Below are 17,557 nucleotides of genomic sequence, written 5' to 3'. Positions count from 1 at the left end.
AAAGGAAAAGAGCTGTCATCGAGCAAAAATGGGAGCTGGAAGCATGTAAATATAATAACCACTGCAGCCAAGAAGAGTGTCTGACGAGCCCAGTTGTAAGTATGCTATTAAGACTCGACTGTACACCGTGTTCGTGTTTTCCTCCGAAACAATAAGTTCCATTGGAGCAGCCTTTCAACGCCTCTCTCTGTCTCTTGCAAGCAAAGTTGACCCAGACAACAAAGTAAAGCTAGTTTTCAGCTACGAGCTGACAGGGAACCCAAGGTATTAGCCAGAGGTCCCTTTACTATGGTTCGGAGCCGCGGACCTTCAGTAAGAGTAATAAATCACAGCAATAGTACATTCATGTAGTTGTAAACAGCATGATAATATATTAAGTAATCAAAAGTATTCAGAATACGTTACTCTCATTGAGTAACGTAACGGAATACGTTACAGAATACATTTTGGGGCATGTATTCTGTATTCTGTAATGGAATACATTTTAAAAGTAACCTTCCCAACACTGTTTGGAGATTCAGTCTTTCATTCATTGTTTTTATAAGTACAGTGTTGTATTGCCTGTTAGATGGCGGTTATTAATATAATTATACTTAAGTATAATGCTTGAATTATAAGTACCAGAATATTGGGTCCTGGTTATTGAATTGTATTTATCTGACTGTTTATTTGTTTTTGAATTATTTTGTTTATTGTTCTTATAAGTTGTTTCTGATGATTTTTCAGTGACATATTATTTATTTTGTGCTTTTTGTTTTTGAGAGCTTAAGTTAATGTTTTAAAACAATTTGTTGTATTTGATTTATTATATTATTGTCGTGTTAATGAAGCTGCAGACACAGCTCCTTTCAGCATGGCCGGAGGAGAGGTGTACTGGCAGTCGCGTGACACACACAGAACAGACACTTATTTCTGTGTTGCAGATGTGCAGTAAATAGCCAAAGACCCAGTACTGTCTCCTGCCTCTTACTTTCACGCCAGAACACAACGCGATGACGGGCGTAACACATGAACAGTTGCACATAGAGAAAGAAAGGAGATCATGTAGAGATACACATTTAAAAAATGCTTGTTTTTATCATTAAAGCACACAAGCCTTTTCTATTAACGCCCACAAATAAAGTCAATGCAAAGGGCCACTTCACCAGATGCTAGAAAGCCCTCCATGTTCAGAAAACAAACTGAACTTGGTTGATAAGGAGGACTCACCAATTTTAATTTTTAAATACTATTGTGCAGCTGTTTATTATTCCCCCATAACTTCTGTTTACTAATGACAGTAATTATTATTTTGTTGGTTAATGTTTTGTTTAGGGGGTGGGTGTGACAAGGTAATAGCATCATAAACATTAGTTTAAGTGAAATCGGGGGGTGTGGGTTGCATTTTATTTGAATAATAGTCACAGATGCAATTCAAAGTAATAAGCAATAAAGCAACAAAAAAACAATTACAGAAATGTCGGTAATAAATACACATTTGTTTTGATGAAAAATCCTATTCTGCTCTCTTCTCCTCCGGCTTAGTTTCCAAGACTGCAGATTTATCTGCTCGCTCCTTGTTGGAAACCTGACATTCACAGAGGGAACCGCAGTCTTAAAACAGCAGCTGGATTCAGTGAATAGCACACAAACCTGAACTCAAGGATGTTTAATAACTTTTGGTTTCTGTTAAGAATGTGCACATGCTGTGAGCCTTTTTGACATGACATGCTTTAAGGCTGTGAATTTTCAATTCATTGGTTTTCCTTTGCCATTTGAAACTTACAGCATGCAAGGTTCTGAACCTTTCAACTCCCCTCAGTTACCCGTGAGCTCTCCAAGTGGGAAACAGTAACCCCCTGTTGCACTGCACAGCTCCCAATTGTGAGTGAAGCAAACATCTATGAATAAGGAACAGGGCGATGCTGAAAGAAACATGCATGCTAAGTCAATGGACCGTGGCCAAACAACCACTGAAACACTCCATGAGACTGCTTCAAGGTCAATGTGATGGCTGCTTTTCTCACATTGCATATAAAGACAGGGGGGCAACTCTTCCTGACATTTCAACACTAAATATAAAGATATTTTTAACAGAAGGAGACTTGAAAATTCAACATTTTTTCATGGGCGCTAATCAATCAGGAAGAAGTTAAAGAAAGAAAATGTTTAAGAAGTTGTTAAGCTTCATGGCGGCAACATCTTTGAAGTGCTAGATATCCAATTTACAAAATACAGCTTAAGTCGCACTTTTGGTTTATTTTTACCATTTTGCTGCCACAGAACAAAATGATGACAGACACAAGTGGAAGAAACAACAGAAAAGGGTGTGAGCATGCCTGGCAGATAATAAAAAAAAATCTAAATCTGTTGCTGTTGCTGTTATATCAATATTTAAATGCCATTTTTTGCAAAACATGTTTGAAACCTGCCAAGTTTTAAAATGATGATTGAAGTTTTTCATCTTTTTTTCTGTGGCAAATACATTTTGACAGCTATGTCTTTTCTTCTATCCAAGAAGGGAAAAAAAAAATCTTATTTTTCTACTTTGCTGGGCATGCGTAGGGGTTTTTTTTTTTTTTTGCTTTATATCAAAGTCATTATATCATGACATTTTTAACCACAGGATTCAATAAAATCCAAGCTAAAGCTCAAATGCTTAAAAAAGTCAAAAGTGCTTTTGAATTTTCATTATCACATTTTGATTTATTTAAATGACTTTAATGCAACGTGTCACATCCACTGAAAACAGGAGAAAACACTCCACCACAAAATCCACACTAATATGTTAAAACACAGACTACGAGTGTGCCAGCAGACAGAAAGACACTAATGGGCCATATCATAAAATCAATCAAATCTGAAACAGTAGCCACCTGAATCAACTCAGAATCAACTTTTTGTTTTTGTATAGTAATGAGCATATTTGATGTAGCCATGCAACATTTCTTTAATACTATGAATATTTACCATACCTTTGAAGAACAAAGCATTGAGTTGATATTTGCCAGTTTTTAATTCAGGTAATTTTGAGGCCTTGTAACTTCAAGTAAACAGGGATAGTTACATGAAAACCACATCAGTTAAATAATATTAATGGATTGGATTTATATAGCGCTTTTCAAGGCACCCAAAGCGCTTTACAATTCCACTATTCATTCACTCTCACATTCACACTGGTGGAGGCAAGCTACAGTTGTAGCCACAGCTGCCCTTGGGCAAACTGACAGAGGCGAGGCTGCCATATCGCGCCATCGGCCCCTCTGGCCAACACCAGTGGGCGGTAGGGTAAAGTGTCTTGCCCAAGGACACAACGACCAGAGCAGAGAGCCCGGAGATCGAGCCGGCGACCTTCCGGTTACAGATACGCTTCCCAACCCCCTGAGCCACGGTCACCCCCCCCCCCCCCCAAAAAAAAACTGCAACCAAATGAATTTTATACTCCAAGTGTCACAATTTCAAGCCGAAACAACATTTTTGTTCAGCATAACTTTTACTGTAACTGCCTTCAACATTAATGCCATAGGAGACAAAAAAAACATCGGTACCCTGGATGTTTTATCTCTTTTCTCATCATTCACTTGAGAAAATTTCAGAAAGTGAATTCAATTTATTTTTCAACTCTGAAAATTCCAGCTATCGCCTGTACTGAATATCTAATGGCTCAAAGATGCTAGAAAAAGAAAGCACACTAAAAAGTGAAACATTTCATCCTGCTCCACATGTATCCAATAGCAAGCAGAAGTCTTGAGCCACCCCTCATTTCTTCATAATTTGCTAGGAAAATGGAAAACAGGTGTAGCAATTTATTGAAACATGTGCAAACAGTCAGGCAAATAGAGTATAAAGCAAAAAACATGGTTTCTTGGAACTAACTGGAAAGCCAATATTTGGTGTGACTACCTTTATTCTTCAACACAGCCTGAACTTTCTTAGGCAAATTTTGTGTAATTTCTTTCAATCAATCCATGACTGACAGTGTTCCCCTGTGAGTTTTTCTGTATTGGCAGTGTGTTTAGTAACATTGTCATGCTGAAAAATTAAAATCCTGCCAATCAGATGCTTTCCAGAAGGTACTGGATAGTAGGTCATTGAGGCCATTTCTGATGAGGCTTTGGTGAACAGTAAATTGATCAACTTCATCTCTCGGCTCCTGTTTCAGGTCTTTGCTGGATGTTTTCCTATTTCTTAAGGACATGACGTTCAGATACTCATCATCTGCTGTACACAGAACGACTGGAAAGCCTGAAATAACTTTCATCCTCCAGTTATTCCAAATTTTCTAAGCACAGACTCCACATCATGCCAAGATATGCCTGTTTTTTGGCTAATATCTCTGAAATTACAAGAAAGGCAAATATACGAAATTGAGGTGTGGTTCAAAAATCAAGACTGTACCATATGCTTGCACAGAACTATCCTAAACATTAAGTAATTATTTATTTTTTCCGTTAAATTACAATCAACAGTACGGAGCCCCGCAGGGGACATGGGAGAAAAAAAATTAAGACGGACTTTTGCGAGATCTCGCAAAACAAACTCGGGATCACAAAAGTTTTAGCCGCATTCTTCGGAGGCCGCCGGCTTGAAGCCGACCGGGAGGTCGAGGCACGATGTGCCGGGAAAGCGGTGTTCCTCCCGGCTGTAGTAGGTCTCAACCTCCCGTTAGCTTCGAGCCTAGTGGGTGTCAGATCTCCGAAAACGTCGGAGCACTTTTGCAAATATGTGATGTCTTGTAAACCGAGCAGGTATCTGACGTTTACACAACTACATTCACGCCTCAAAATATCTTAAAAGTGTATTTTGTGACCCAGAAAGAGGAATATTACAACTAAGTAGCTGCCGCCATTGTTGGAATTCAACTTTTGCGAGATCCCGAGTTTGTTTTGCGAGATCCCGAGTTACAGTAACATCTTTTAAGAAACACCAAATGCATTTAAGTTTAATACGTTTGCGTTAGTTTCCGTGTTAAGGCATTGCACAGGCAGTGCAGCTGACTTGTGGTCTACAGGCAGATCACAAGTCAGCTGTGTTTGCTGCACCGCTCTCACCATTCAGCATTTCAATAGAGGCAAGCTCGCCAAATCTACAAACACCTTGTACATGGGAAATGTAATGTAAAACCTAATGCTTTGCCAAGTAATGCGAAGTATATAAGCTCAGTTCAACTTAAGTGTCCTCGGGCTGTTTATTATCAATGATAAGAACTCCGAGAGCATTAGTCTTGCACTTACAGACAGTAAGGACAAGTAGGTGAACTTCTGGGGACACGTGAAGACGGTTCACCGTCACGTTGACGCTTGCTAACAACCGCAGCGCAGTTACACCGACGTGGTTTTAATGTTATTGTGCTGTCACAGCTCAATGCTGCCTCTGCTGGTGGGAAGCAGATTAACGGCGGGCGTGGTGGGCATCGCTTCTTCTCAGAGCCCCATACTGACTGAGCCGAAGGGGCAAACATTCCACATTTATATTCAAATATGACACACATGGAGCTGAATTAATTTAAACTGTTTTAATTAGAAATGAGAAGGCAGGTACTGTTTTATGTGTATGTGGCCCCATATATATGTAGACTATACTACTAGAATATGCCTGAAGAAAAATTAGGGGAAATATAAATATTCACAGACACCAATTACAAATAAATGTATGGTCTTATTCATGAATATGGATTAACTATAATTATTTTTTGTTCTATTTTTATCTGTGCAGTTATCTGAAATTTTATTACCACTGCAGTACAGACCTGCGTTACTGAATTAAGACTGACTAAGAGACGGATTAGGATTAAAATAATATTTAGTATTTGTAAATAAGTTGTAAAAACCATCATTATACATGACTACTGAGACGGTCACCTCTCTGCATGATTTCAGTCGTCTGATGTTAAAATATTCAGAACAAAGGACAGATGTTTAGCCATCAGCCTAATGCTGTAACATGCTGTAGTTAATAATGGAACAAGTTTTTTTTCCCCATATTTAAGCAGATCTCAAACATTTGCCTTAAAGATTTCCTGAAATAATGTTTCCCTTTCATTGATTTCAATGAGGCGGTATTCCTTTTGGAATATCAGGGGTTGGATTCACACCAAACACTTTTAGAGTTTATAATGTGTCCACAGGTTTATAATTTATGTTATGCTAATTTATTTAGTCTTTTTTTATTTTGTTTTTTTGAGGCTGTTTTCAATTGTACAGAATTCAAATGTGCTGTACTGGCTAGAAAAGAAGAGATTGATGAGAAATGCTTCCTTCCATGTTAAGTACTGCCACAGTATGTAGTGAAACGTGAAATATGGATGACTGAAATTCACAGCACTCGATTCTTTTCTTGTTATATGTGAAGGCTGCATTGGCTGGCGGGCCACACTTTCAGAGGACTGGCTCTAAGTGAACAAGCTGACCAAATGGCAGCAAAATGCCCCCCACAGCAAAGCACAGTTACTGGATCCCCTTTCTATAGACTTCTGAGACTCTGTTATTTTAAATTGACAGGATAGCCCAAAGTTATATGCCAAGGTCAACAAACATCTTTTTAACTGGGGCAGCATATTGAGCGGAAAACTGAACATTTCTCAAACCCCATTCTTTTTTTTTATAGTTAATTTGTAGCGTCTCCTTTCTTCTCCACACAGATAACATGTTATATAACAAGAACAATTCACAGTAAAAACACCTCAAGAGGAGAAGTTTGGCTTATTTAGTAATTTCAGGTCAAATTAAGGTCGAATGTCATTGAGTTTCATTACAAACTGTACATAGTATTCAATATCTTTAACTTTTCTCTGTGTAAAAATGCAAAGCAGATCTTTTTTATTTTATTTTATGTGTGTGTTGTCTGCAGGGTCCTGCTATATATATATTACACTCCCTAATGATCCTGTAAATGTTGTGAAAAACAAATGCAAACAAATGTTCTCAATATGCTTGCATTGGAATAAGCACATACATCACCACTGCTTATATTGGCTTATTTTAATTCGGCTAAGAATTATTGTTGATGTAATAGCATTTTCTCATTGGGGTTTCATATTTTGACTTTCAGGATATAAAATGCTGCATATTATAGACAAAAACACCAAAAAACATTTTAGACTAGATGAGTAGACTTGCCAAAACATATTGATATTTTAAGCTCCTGGGGTGGATGTTCACAGGAAAATCATTATCTTCAGCAGGGCAATTTCTAGTCAAAATAAACCCACCTATACAGAGGAGAAATTGGATGGCAGCAGAGGTACTTGCGCCTGATTCAGCTTGCAGCTGATTGCATACTGTATACTGGGACTTAGATGCTCCCAGTTTGCTTGGCAAACCAATGATTTCCTTGAGAGACTTGTTTGAAATTATTCAGATTGTCAGTGAGGTCACTGGAGTGTAACTTTAGTCAGCAGATAAACAGCTTTTCTATCCCCCACACTACTGGACCACCAGCTCCCCTCTTCCACCATATGCTTCAGCTGACACATCCTTGACCTCCTGTGAGCAGATCTCTTTAAGCACGCTCAGCAGTATTGCTATGTACAGTTCAGTTTAAGTGGAGCACTACAGTTTGTCTCTGAGATAGCTGGAGAACGCTGGAGCATCTGTTGTGTGTTTGCCGCCCAAGCACATTGCCGAAGCATGTCTTATGTGACAGAATTATCGTGCCACTTCTCATATACTCTATGCTCATACTCATACATTCCCAACACCACTGTATACTGATAAAGGACTCCTTCAAGTTCAAAGCACGTCCAAAACCACAGGCAACACTCTTTGCCCAAGGGTAGTGCTTCTGTTTATTCCTTGTTCTTCCCTTACAAAATACTGAAAATGCTCTGCCAATCTCTCAGATAGAGCACTACAACAAAGGAACAGAGGACTCATTCTGAATGTCATACATGCCTAAATGGGTATCTCATATGGTATTCATGCTATGCCCCTGCATGGTGTCTGTATGAATCTTTTTTTTTTTAAAAATTCTTACATCTTTTGACTGCTTTGTTATTGTTTTGGTGCATCAAGCAAATGTTAGCCGCCTCTGTAGTCCATGCATTTACCATGTGCATGAAAATTAAACAGTTGGGGTTTGAAAGGGACATGCTGAAAATCTTTTGCATAGGGCAAAAAAAGCTTTTCACTTGGGTTTTCTAATGGTTCTACGGGAGTACGAATTCTAGCAACTCAAACAGACTATATTTCATTCTGCAGGACATGCAGTCAGTGAGTCAGTTAATAAATGGCAAAGTGGGTTCATAAAAGGGGGCAGCACTTGCCTAGAGGTTAGAGGAGCTGGCTGGTGAATATAAGTTTATGTCCTGAGATGAACTTAAAAAAATGGGATTTTGAAGAAACAGGACAAAAATCTCCCCTCCTTCAGAAAATATTGTTGAGATCCACCCCGGGCAATGTACTCAGTCCTAGCCAGGTATCTACTGTGAAACTACAAACTGGTCAGCAGAATCAACAAGAGAGTAATTTCCCTCTGTAAAAAGATGAAAATATTATATTTGACCTATATTTTATTGGGAAAGGTTGAGATTTGTGCCTTCATATTAAGGTTTTTATTTCACAAGTCTCATATTTCCCAGCATAGGCTTGAATGCTATAACCTGAGCATGTATAGTATACTGGCTCCAAATCATAAATTAAAACTAAGATATGTGTCAATGGCAAAGTGTCGGGATTTGATTTTATATGAATCTTTCAAAAATGATAACATTGTCGAAAGCTTTAAACAATCCTCAGGTCACTTCCAGCAGTGATCCCAGGACTCTGTTCACTTCCAGCCAGTGCAAATCAAAGCCTTTAATTACCACACTGATAAGAGGCTTGCGCTGGAGTTTCATTTATGGAGCAGATAAATGTGGGATTGTTTATAATTAATTTCCAGAACAGTTGCCAACCTTTTCAGTGTATTTCCTGAAATTTCCACCGAGTCCACACTAGAGAAATTTCCACTTTCTTTGCAAAACATAAGTGTTATCAGCCCCCTATGAATTATTAGTCCACAGTCATGCGCTAACTTCTATTTATTATCGTTTCATGCACAGGATTCAGTCTTCAAGGGTGCTGTCATTATGCATACCAAGACAGTAAGACAGTGCCTAGTGTTTGTTTGGTTTTTTTATTTGTTGTCAAATATTGCTAATTAAACGTTGACAGAATAAAGCCAATTCATGCATGGTCATCACCGTGAACATCACCATGCACATCGAGTTTGATTCATTTTCACTCAATTTTGACATCAACAGATGTTAAGATTTCCTCAACGTTAGTTTTAGGATTTTGGTTTAGAAGCAGAGCTTCTTTTATTTTTATTTTTTTCATTATTATCATTAATATTTACTATTCTTTTTTAGAAAAGTGCTATGGAAAACTAAAGAAGGCAACTGAGCCTACAGGTGTAGATTTCACTGGGTACACAGGGGGAATATCTTCCTCAATGGCTACAGCACATATAACAAAAGTATGGCAAAAGCAGCAACATTAGGAAATAAAAAACATAATGACATTTATCAGTGAGGCAAATGTTAAAGGAGGAAGCTGAGAGCACTGTGTGAGTTTGTAGTGTAGTTTGCCAAAATTGCTTGTTCTTGTTTTTGCAAATCAGCCTTAATAGCATAGCTGACATGTACGTGATTCCTCAATAATCATCCCAAAACACAGACGTGTGGCATAATTGGAGTTTCGAACATCAGTGTAAATGTTGCTGGACTACAGGTGACACATGCACATTAAAGCAAGTAGAAGCCTGATATCAAACAGAACACTCTGATGTTTGAAATCAGACCTCTCTATGTCAACATGTCTGTACGTGTGTTGACATAGAGAGGATAATAATATCAGAAAAAACGAGCATAATTGAGCATAATTGTTTGAGAGCAATACAGAATGCTAGAGAACCTTATTGTAACGTATTCTGTATATGTTCAATTGTTAGTAAGCTTTTCATTGTTTTTTCCTTTGAAGACATTTTCACTACAAACTAAGGTTGAAAGGGTAGAAAAAATCCACTAGTGTGGGAAATTATGTGTCTGAAGGTCAAAATGTCCTTGGGGAGGACCCCCCCAGAACTCACAGCATAATGCAGCATGAAAACCCATGCTCTTTATTGGATCTATATTAAGCTGGAATCGTTTTTCCGAACTACTTTTTCCAGCATTAAAGACCTAAAATTCCACTTTTTTTGGTTATTTTACATCTTTAGTCCTTGTAGTTGCTCACAGTCTTTTATCACTGTGCAGTTAAACATAACTGCAGTGCTGATCTGCCTGCACAGTCTTTTGGCAGGAACCTGGAGAGCTACATAATCACAGTTGTAGAAATTTGGCACTGCAATGCCGGAGATCACTTGTCTTTTAAAATTTCTGGCCCATGCTGTTGCCTTTTTTTTTTCTTTGACTTTCTCTTGATGAAGTTTTAGTTTTTGTACTTTTGTGCTCTTTTATCTATAAAGTCATGGTGAGATTTGCTGTTCATGATAACTGCCCCGCTTCTCTTTTTACTGCAAGCTGTTATAGCACCTGGAAACATAAAGCATACTTCCTGTGAGCATTTTTTTATGCTTGAAGAAAAGTACTAAAACAAACAGATGTTTATAAAATCAAATATGAATATGAATGGAATATCTTTTCGAATCAGCCTTCTGTGATATTAATAAGCAGCACTGTGTTAAGGAGGATCCTGTCCAAGAGTAAGGAAAGTTTCTTGCAGTTGGTCCTTCCTGCAGAAATGTTGATGCCTCTAAGGTAGGACTTAGAAGGTAGAACTGGCCACATGCAAGTCTAGGGTTACAAGCTGTGTATCATACTCAATGCTCAAAAACCACTGAGCACAGGTGAGGCAAATTATTATTCCATTGTGCTGTCTCATGCTCTAAGGGGACTATTTACAAGTGTGTATATATATAATATATATATATATATATATATATATATATATATATATATATATATATATATAAATATAAATAATATAAAATATCTGAATAATAATATCTGGAAAAGATTCCTTAAATATATATATTATTGATTTGACAACCCATCCATGCTGTCTTGTCTCAGAAGGATGTGGCAACAAGAACCCTCTTGTCATCTATCCAGAATTAGGTGGTTAGATGCCACCTCCTGACAAAACCATCACTGTGTAATCACCGGCCATTCATCTCAAATGACATGGTGACAGATGTGTTGGTGAGAGGATATACAGCGTCTTTTTGCTATGAGAGCACTTCCTCTGCAGATTCCCAGCTGTGCTGGCAGCTGTATCTGCTGACAGCTAACATGGATTCTGCTTTGTGTGCGGCCTCTAATTTCCCCGTGATCTCCATATTTGGAAGACAATTTTGTATTCAATATATTTAGCTCATGTTTCTACACAGAGCCGGTCATGCGTGACCTTTTGTTATGCTGATGTCACTAACACTTTTTTGACTGACTGAGACTTAAAGAGTGAAAAAAAATGTGTCGGTGGTACCTGAGGAGTAGTAATAAGGTCCTCTGGACTTTCTTTGTGTTTAAATTCAGGAAGAAAGAGCATTTTATGACAGATTAACTAACCCAAGCTCACCTTTAAGCCACCTCTTTGACAGCAGCGTACTGTTTAAACGGGTAAAATGCCATTGGACTTCATTAACTGTATGGTGGTTTTTGCTATTCACAGCATGATAATGAGAAGACATACCAGCCACAATGTGAGAAAATAGTTGAAAAGGGCTCTTTTAAAGAAAAAAAAAAAGAAAAGCATGTCTCTGCTTTATTTCTTTCATTTCATCTAAGGAGCAATTTTCAAAAAGGGGGGATTTCTTTGTGGAGCTTAAATTGAGTCCTACTAGTTGAGCCAAATCTAAAAAAGTCTGAGGCCCAAACCTGGCACAGCCTTAATAATCATCCCTCAGATATTCTGGATCACGTCCAAATAGGAGACAATTTAGCTGCTGTAATCACCATGATATATTAAATATGACCAGTTATGCTAATGGACTAATTCATTAAGCTAATTAATACACTAATTTGTGTTTCATGTTAGTGTTATTGTCATTTTATAATTTGTAGGTGTTAATATCAGCTCTGTAGGCAGTGAGGAATTGAACAAATTTGACAAAAATGCAGTTTTCTATATTAATATGCAAATGTATGCAGTTATGCACTCAAAGATTAATCACATCACTCACTGATCTGCAGTTTGAGTATAAGGTATGACAAACAGAAACCATGTGCATGATTACGCACCATGTGTTGGCAGGAGGTCAAAATACCCTGACAGTGAAGAAGTGCAGGATGGAGTAGAGGAATTCCTTGAAGTGAGATGGGTCAGCTTACTCAACAATTAATTAACATCACCTAGAGGATCTTTACAAAAAGCTTTCATCTTCACACATTAGGCTCGGTTGTGTGCATCAGCCTGTTATAACCTTTTTTTTTCAAGAAAGGAAGATCTTTTATAAAAGGACATCCAAGCTCATTTCAAACAACTGTAACATTTAAATATGAAGCAGAAGACAGATATTTATTTGTTAAATCTCCATATACAATATACGCTACAAATCTTTTTCTTGATTTTGGAGTTAAGCGTCATGGATAGAATATCATTAGCACAGCCTTCTCTCTTGATTTGCAAAACACTCAGCTCTTACCCACAACTAAAGTAAAAGAAGTCTTCCATTTTGACTGTCCATGCTTAAGACATCCAGTGGCCTCTACTACATTGTTACCAGCGTTGGGGAGTAACGGAATACATGTACCGCCATTACGTATTTAAAATACAAAATATGAGTAACTGTATTCCGTTACAGTTACCGTTTAAAAAGGTGGTATTTAGAATACAGTTACTTTGTTGAAATAAATGGATTACACGGCGGTACTTCCCTGTTTCATATTGTCACAGGTCAGGACTGTTTGGGTTTTGTTTGACAGCTATGCTCTGTTATTCCAGGCGGCAGCGTTGCGGTTGCCATGGTTACAGGGTGACGCTCTCGCTCTGTGTGTTTCCTGGGTGACAGAGGCCTTTTTGTTGTTGTTGTTGTGCTAAGCTAATAGGCAGAATGCTACAGGTATAGCTCTAAAGAATGTAGCATCATGGGCGGTGTAGTCCGTGCTGCAGGGAGAATGGACTGCCATACACGTTATGTGTCTGTGAGCGAGGGAGGGAGAAAAAGGAAAAGTACGAGCTGTCATCGAGCAAAAACGGGAGCTGGAAGCATGTAAATATAATAATAACCACTGCAGCCAAGAAGAGTGCCTGACGAGCCCAGTTGTAAGTAAGCTATTAAGACTCGACTGTACGCTTTGTTCGTGTTTTCCTCCGAAACAATAAGTTCCGTTGGAGCAGCCTTTCAACGCCTCTCTCTGTCTCTGGCAAGCAAAGTTGACCCAGACAACAAAGTAAAGCTAGTTTTCAGCTACGAGCCCGACACGGAACCGTATTAGTCAGAGGTCCCTTTACTACGGTTCGGAGCTTCAGTAATAGTAATAAATCACACAGCAATAGTACATTCACGTAGTTGTAAAATGCATGATAATATGTTAAGTAATCCAAAGTATTCAGAATACGTTACTCTCATTGAGTAACGTAACGGAATACGTTACAGAATACATTTTAGGGCATGTATTCTGTAATCTGTAATGGAATACATTTTAAAAGTAACCTTCCCAACACTGATTGTTACGCAGCCTCCCACCTGGAAGCGGTCTAATACGACCACTACCAAACAGCATGGTGCAAACAACCAACAAGATGTGCTTAAAACAATATGTTGAATGCACTTTAAATGTAGTTAGCATTGTCACCTCACAGCAACATGGTCCTGGGTTCGAATGTTGCTGTAGAGAGGTGGAGTGGTCTTCCAGTGCATGCACTGGTGTTCTTTTGGTAGCCTACTTTGGCTTCCCTCCACAGTCCAAGGACATGGATATTAGGTTAATTAGTGATTCTTAACTGATATGAATATAAATGTGAATTGCTGCTTATCTTTCTGTGCACCCTCACAGGACTGGCAACCTGTCCAGGGTGTATCCTGCATGGATAACTTGTTAAGTAAATGGATGGATAATAGGGAAAACAAATCAATAATTTAAGGCAAGTTGTAGCATGTAAGCCACTGAATGTGGTGTAGCATTATTGTTTTTAATAGATAGGAACCACAACATAACCTGTACACTGTAGAAAATTGATCATACATCATCAACACTGTGTGCAGTGGTTGCAAAGGTGATTACACCTTTAGGCATTTGCTGTGGTACTATCCTTGAGTTAAGCACCTTTAAATGGATATTACTGAAAAAACTGTCATGTTTTCTCAATAGAGATATCAAACCTTGACCAGAAACATATAGCAGATATGAAAATGTCACTGATCCAAACATGGATTTATCACTGATATATTTTTTTTTATCAACTAAAAGGATAACTTTAATGAACTGCAAATAACATAAACACATTCTTTCAGTATGAATAACTGGAAAAAAATGACTTCATGGACTTGTTATCAAAGGAACAGACAATTGCAATTCTGCAGGATGAAGAGGAGTAGGAAGAGTTTATTGGACCGTGGAACTTTTTAAATCTTGTTTGGGTTTTTTTTTTTTGTTGTTGTTTTGTAGATATCATATTGTTGAGTCTGTTTTATATTCCACTCTCATTCCTCGTTTTTTCTGTTATTGTAAAGGCTGTCTATTTTTTTACTAATACAAATCTTCCAGTTAAATATGTTCAACCACAGAAAAGGAAAGAAAAACAGAAAAAGACAAAACAAGATAAAGCAAAAAACACTACAGAGTATGACTGACTGAGTGACATATTCTTACCTCATTACCCACCACTAAGGTGAACTTAATTCCATTTTGTGCTCGCTGGGCTGATGGTGAGTAGTAGATAAAAACTGTGCTTGCTCAGGGCAGCTCTCAGGTGTGACTGTGTGTTATCAAGCATGCTGCTGATTTCATGCTCAGCTCAACCTAGCTTCAAGAAGTCTACTACCAGCCTCCGACTATATATACTTGATAGACTAATTATCGAATTGGCAAACAATGTTTACGTTTTGAGCACTTAACTGCTAATAATTCCAAATAGCATGACTTGCGAATGGAACGCGGGGTTGAAAAAGCACTCAGCCACCACTACGGCAGTCACGGTGGTGCCAAATAGAAATTAAACTCCCAACCTACAATTAAAACTGACAGTTGAAATCTCCCGAACAGCTAGCTGAGTGCAGCTGAGATTGTTTTGTCAAGTGCTGCTTTCAAGGTCAACAAGTGATTTTGAATCTAAACTCTTGAGTAGGGATGGGTACCGGTATCCGGTGCCATGATGGCACCGGTTCTGACATAAACGGTAGTAACCAGACCGAAAAGCAGCGCACATTTCGGTGCTTTATTTCGGTGCTTTTTTTCCTGAGCTGTGATACACTTTCTTCTTCCTTACATTTGTATTGGCGGTTGGCAAACAACTGAAAGGTGCATTACCGCCACCAACTGGTATGGAATGATACACTTTAGATTCTAGCCAATCATTTTAAGTTTCCGAGAATAGTAGGCGGGTCCAGGTACGTACGTTCTTTTAGAGCAGAGCTACAAATTAAAAATGTCCAAGGCGAAGCGGTCAAAAGTCTGGCTGTACTTCACAGCAAAAGATGCAAACTCAGCAGCTGCAACAAGTGCTTTAAGGTGATACTGTCAAAGGAGGTAACACCTCAAATCTGATGAAACACCTGGCGACGCATAGTGTTTTTTTTTAAAGCCGAGAAATGCGCCGTATTTGATAGCTTGCTGCGAGACCTCACACCGAGCACATCTACTGCTTGTGGGTTGCCTGTTATCGGACCCAAAAACCCGAAGAGGAGAGTCCTGGCCCCTAGCCCTGCCAGTGTAGCAGAAATGATGACGGATGATGATGGCAGCAGCAGCCGTTCTTCTCTGCGTGAGTAGCTTAATGTTGTTCGTGTGTAATTTACGTTGAGTAGGCTAACCACGTTATTACATTAATGCATGTAAGGTGAACAGCAAACACCATCATAGCTACATGCAGCTGTCTTCTTGTTTGATGGCAGATACTCCCTTCACCCTGGCCAAAAAGGCTAAAATGACCAAAGAAAAAGTGGAAAACAGTTAAACATGAGAGGTTTTTGGACAAAGTTTGTGTTTTTTTCCATTGTTTAAGCACTGCTTCCAGCCAAGAATGATACCATATATGCCCCATAGCTGCAGAAAAGGCTAACATTGTTATCTTTTTACAAAAAAACAGCTGAACATGAGAGGTTTTTGGGCCACTTTTGTGTTTTCCATTCTTTAAGCACCGGTTTGAGCACCGTTTAAGCACCGGCACCGTTTCAAAAGTACCGGTTTGGCACCGGTATCGGATAAAACCTAAACGATACCCATCCCTACTCTTGAGTCAATGTGGAAAAGAATTCCCTACAGAATAAAAAAAAAAAAAGGAAATTAAACATCCGTCATGACACCTGATGAAGATTTGGTCACATGATCAAAAGCTCTGTGCTCTTGTAACCTTTGCTAATCAGCAGTTTCCCCCCCAAATTAACTGACTAACAATCCAGAAAAAAGATGCTACTTGTAGTTGCTACAGAGAATTTTAGCAATTTCATCTAAAAACAACTTTTCTGTTATATGATTTGGTAATTTCCAGCAGCAGCTGCACTCACTGCTTAGGGCCAAACAAGAGGCTGACAAATTTAGGCGGTGAACATGGTTTCTCTTTTCACACGGTAATATTGAGTGAATCAGATCATGACATCTAAAGTTGCCCTTTTTTCACATGTACAGTAGCACGCAGCAGGGGAGAATACTCTTCACATGTTTTCTCTACTGAAAATACTTTGGTTTAATACTCTGCCTGTATGAAGCAGCAGGAGGCCGTGACATCCACCCACTAACTGTGAATTTATTTTACACTTGTTCTGTTCTTACATACACTCAATCAAAAAATTGCTCAAGGGAGACGGCAGGTTAAAGGTCATTTCAATCTGACTATTTGCATTTTCACATGTGCGTCTGTTAGGTTTAGAAAAGCACATGTGTGAGAATAGCTACCCCTTGTTGCTTCTTGTATACATATGAATTATTCACTAACACATTAGGTATAGCAGCCCAAGTATATGATAATAACATTTCAATTTGTTACAGTGCCCTTGCAAAACTGAATAAATGCGAGATTAAATGCATTAAACTGCAGCACAAAAAGACTTCAAAGAGACTTGTATCATCATTCAAAACCCCTCCATCAATCAAATCTCAGTCGCTACATTTACAAGCCTCTGAGTTCGCTGCCAAACTAAGTTCAAAGCGGCTTCAAAGAAGCAACTTCCCGTCTACAGCCTTCCTTCTCAACTCCGTAGGAAGCCACTGGTCCGATATCCCCGACTCATTAGACAGGGCAATGGCCACCGGATGACAGATAAAGACGGAGATGGATCCTTGTGTAAATTTGTTGGCTGCATGTTGTGATGACATAATTCATCACTCACCATCCATTTTATGAGGCTGTTATCCATTTCATTCAGATATTATCCAAACACATAAACTGTGATAACACTGTGCTTTGAACTTAGGCGTATTGTGTCTTCTCACTAAATC

The 17,557-nt window shown here is 38.6% G+C and overlaps 1 protein-coding gene and 1 long non-coding RNA gene across 3 annotated transcripts in view; both read right to left on the bottom strand.

The window, feature by feature from the left end:
* The window catches only part of fstl5 (follistatin-like 5), a 200,271-nt gene that overhangs the window by 170,247 nt on the left and 12,467 nt on the right, over window positions 1-17,557 (bottom strand). The gene's annotated exons all lie outside the window — the stretch shown is intronic.
* LOC146523964 (uncharacterized) lies at window positions 11,712-15,240 on the bottom strand. Its single transcript, XR_014877024.1, has 2 exons — window positions 13,624-15,240; window positions 11,712-12,669 (listed from the first exon to the last, which is right to left on the bottom strand). It is a non-coding gene; the product is annotated as an uncharacterized LOC146523964 (long non-coding RNA).

Source organism: Neolamprologus multifasciatus, chromosome 2 (assembly GCF_963576455.1).
Source record: "Neolamprologus multifasciatus chromosome 2, fNeoMul1.2, whole genome shotgun sequence".
NCBI lineage: Eukaryota > Metazoa > Chordata > Actinopteri > Cichliformes > Cichlidae > Neolamprologus > Neolamprologus multifasciatus.
The sequence above is the reverse complement of the archived record's forward strand: the minus strand, read 5'-3'. Positions and strand labels throughout refer to the sequence as shown.